The following is a 3,605-nucleotide window of genomic DNA, read 5'->3' on the forward strand; positions in this document are numbered from 1 at the left end:
CTGTCCTCCAATGGAACATTCGCGGCCTTCGGTACCATAAAGAGGATTTACAGCTGCTTCTAACATCGCTACATCCCCTTGTATTCTGCCTCCAGGAAACGAAACTGTGCCCTCAAGACTGCTTTGAGCTTCCACATTACTTACCGATTTGTTTTGACCTTCCCCCTGAGGTTGGCATCCCATCTCATGGGGATGTCATGCTGCTTATACAGGATGACCTTCATAGTCAACCCATCTCCCTGACTACCAGTCTTCAAGCTGTTGCCATTTGCCTTTTCTTTCCCCACCTGACTTTCTCCCTCTGTACCATTCATGTCCCTCCATCCTTCAGTGTCACCAGGGCAGACTTCCTTCAGCTTATTGGGCAGCTACCTTCACCTTTATTGCTACTCAGTGACTTTAATGCGCATCATCCCCTGTGGGGTTCTCCCAGGACCCTCCAGAGGTGCCCTCATAGCTGACATTCTTAACCAGCACAACCTCTTCTGCCTTAACACTGGTGCACCCACTTTCCTTTCTGACTCCTCGCACACCTATTCCCATTTTGACCTATCCTTTTGCGCTGCCCAGCTTGCCCATTGTCTTGAGTGGTCTGTTCTTTCTGACACCTACTTGAGCGACCATTTCCTGTGTGCTCTCTGTCTGCTGACTCCTACCCCATCCACATGCATGCCCAAATCGCAGCTTACTAAGGCTGACTGGCAGCTTTACTCCTCCCTGGCGACCTTCGCAGCACAAGATTTCCTTGGTTGTGATGACCAGGTGGATTATCTCACCAATGTTATCCTTACTGCTGCAGAACGTTCCATTCCTCGCACTTCCTCTGTAGCATGTAATGTCCCAGTCCCTTGGTGGACTGAGGCGTGTCGTGACGTAATTCCTGCACAGAGACATGCTCTCCGCATTTTTAACCGCCACCCTACACTGCAAAACTGCATTCATTATAAACAGATGCATGCAAAGTGTCGTCAAGTTCTTTGGGATAGCAAACGAGCTAGCTGGATTTCATTCACTAGTTCTTTTAAGAGATCCACACCTTCTGTCGTGTGGGCCAACCTCCGATGGCTCTCTGGAACCACGATTCATTCCCCCATTTCTGGCCTGACTGTAGGTGCCGATGTCATCATGGATCTCGTTGCTATCTCCAACACCTTGGGCCGCCATTTTGCAGAAGTTTTGAGCTCTTCTCACTACCACCCTGCCTTATCCATGGGAAACGAGTATAGGAGGCTCAGGCAATACCCTTTCCTTCTCTGAACCGTGAGTGCTACAATGCCACCTTCACTATGAGGGATTTCAATCATACTCTGTTTATCCCGGTACTCTTCCCCAGGGCCAGATGCTATCGACATTCAGATGTTGGCACCTCTCTCTTGTGGGCAAGCACTTTCTGCTTAACACCTACAACCACATCTGGGCTGAGGGCACATTTCCTAGACGCTAGCATGAAGCCACCGTCATACCCATAACTAAGTCTGGTAAGGACAAAAACCTTCCTTCTAGTTACCACCCCATCTCTCTTACCAGCTGCGTTTGCAAGGTGATGAAACATATGATTCATGCCTGACTGGTGTGGTGGCTCGAATCTCACCACTTACTCACAAATGCACAGTGTTGATTCCGAGCGTGACGTTCTGCAGTAGACCATCTCATTACTTTCTCCACCCACGTCATGAATGGTTTTCTGTGGAAATCCCAGACTGTGGCTGTGTTTTTCGATTTGGAGAAGGCCTACGACACCTGCTGGAGAACTGGTATCCTCCGTACTCTTTACACATGGGGCTTCTGTGGGCACCTGCCCCGTTTTCTTAGGGCATTTTTACAAGCCCAAGTTTTCAAGGTGCTTGTGGGTTCTACCTTGTCGGTCACCTTTATTCAGGAAAATGTTGTGCCTCAGGGTTCTGTCCAGAGCATCATCCTCTTTGCTATCAGCTCCTTTGTCGATGATTTTGCCATCTATTGCAGTTCTCCCCGGACCTGTCTCACTGCTGCTGTCTTGATCGTCTTCACTCCTGGAGCATCTCCAATGGCTTTCGCTTTTCCTCTGATAAAACCATGTGTATGAATTTTTGGCGTTGCACATGGTTTCTTCCACAATATCTACATCTTTTGGCCTGTTGCCCTTCCGTTCGTTGAATAGGAAACTCTCTTGATCCTCCCATGTCTCTTACTTGGCAGCCTGCTGTACGCAGCCCCTCAATGTCGTACATGTCCTCAATGGTACTTCTTGGGGTGCCGATCGAACCACTCTCCTCCATTTGAACCAGTCCCTTGTCTGCTCGAAACTTGACTATGTCTGTTCTCTTTATGCATCTGCACACCCATCCCTTTTACGCCGTCTCAACACTATCCATTATCATGTCCCTCTTTTAGCCACAGGTGCCTTCTACACCAGCCTGGTTGAGAGTCTATATGCTGAACTGCCACTGTCCTACTGCCGTGACTTTCTCCCAGCAGATATGCATGCCATTTGCCATACGTGGCCACCCTTCCTCCTTCTTTGATGATTCCTTAGATTGTCAGTATGGGGTTCGTCCCTCTTCTGTCACCTCCTGGAGTCTGCTTTCGCCACTTGCTACAGTTCAAATGGCTCTGAGCACTATGGGACTTAACTTCTGAGGTCATCAGTCCCCTAGAACTTAGAACTACTTAAACCTAACGAACCGAAGGACATCACACACATCCATGCCCAAGGCAGGATTCGAACCTGTGACCATAGCGGTCGCGCGGTTCCAGACTGTATCGCCTAGAACTGCTAGGCCACTCCGGCCGCAACTTGCTACGACAGCTTAACGTCACGCTACCTGCAACTTTCCCTGTGGGTGTGAACCCTTCACCACCTTGGCTTAGTGAAGCGGCCCATGTTAACCTTGGCCTTCATTCGTTTCATAAGGGTACTACTCCAGCCTTGGCGTATTGTCTTCAATTTCACGACCTTCGCATGGAACTTAGCGCTAGTACCTTTCTATACATTAATGGCTCTCGGACTGACCATGGGGTCAGGTGTGCAGTCGTCATTGGCACCCACGTGTTGAGATATCGGCTTCCAGCCCACTCCTCAGTATTTACAGCCGAGCTTTTCGCCTTGTATCAGGCCACGGAGTACATCCGGCGACACAGCCTTCCCAATTGTGTCTTCTGCTCAGACTCACTCAGCGCCCTCCAAAGTCTCTGTGCACTGTACACTGCTCATCCCTTACTGCAGACCGAGCGAGGTGGTGCAGTGGTTAGCACACTGGACTCGCATTCGGGAGGACGACGGTTCAATCCCGTCTCCGGCCATCCTGATTTAGGTTTTCCGTGATTTCCCTAAATCGTTTCAGTCGAATGCCGAGATGGTTCCTTTGAAAGGGCACGGCCGATTTCCTTCCCAATCCTTCCCTAACCCGAGCTTGCGCTCCGTCTCTAATGACCTCGTTGCCGACAGGACGTTAAACACTAACCAACCACCACCACCACCACCACCACCACCACCTTAGTGCAGTGGGTTCAGGAAAACTGTCACTTGTTCACTCTTGGTGGAGTCCGTGTCATGTTTCTGTGGGTCCCTGGTCATGTCGGTCTGCCAAGAAACGAGGCTGCTGCCAAGGCTGCAGTCCTCATAC

General features: G+C 50.1%; 1 non-coding gene across 1 annotated transcript; it reads left to right on the forward strand.

Annotated features, from left to right (window-relative positions):
- Positions 1-3,209: 3,209 nt before the first annotated feature.
- Positions 3,210-3,282, forward strand: Trnaa-cgc. The gene has a single exon. It is a non-coding gene; the product is annotated as a tRNA-Ala (tRNA).
- The last annotated feature ends 323 nt before the right edge of the window (positions 3,283-3,605 follow it).

The sequence above is a fragment of the Schistocerca americana genome, chromosome 3 (assembly GCF_021461395.2).
Source record: "Schistocerca americana isolate TAMUIC-IGC-003095 chromosome 3, iqSchAmer2.1, whole genome shotgun sequence".
Taxonomy (NCBI): domain Eukaryota; kingdom Metazoa; phylum Arthropoda; class Insecta; order Orthoptera; family Acrididae; genus Schistocerca; species Schistocerca americana.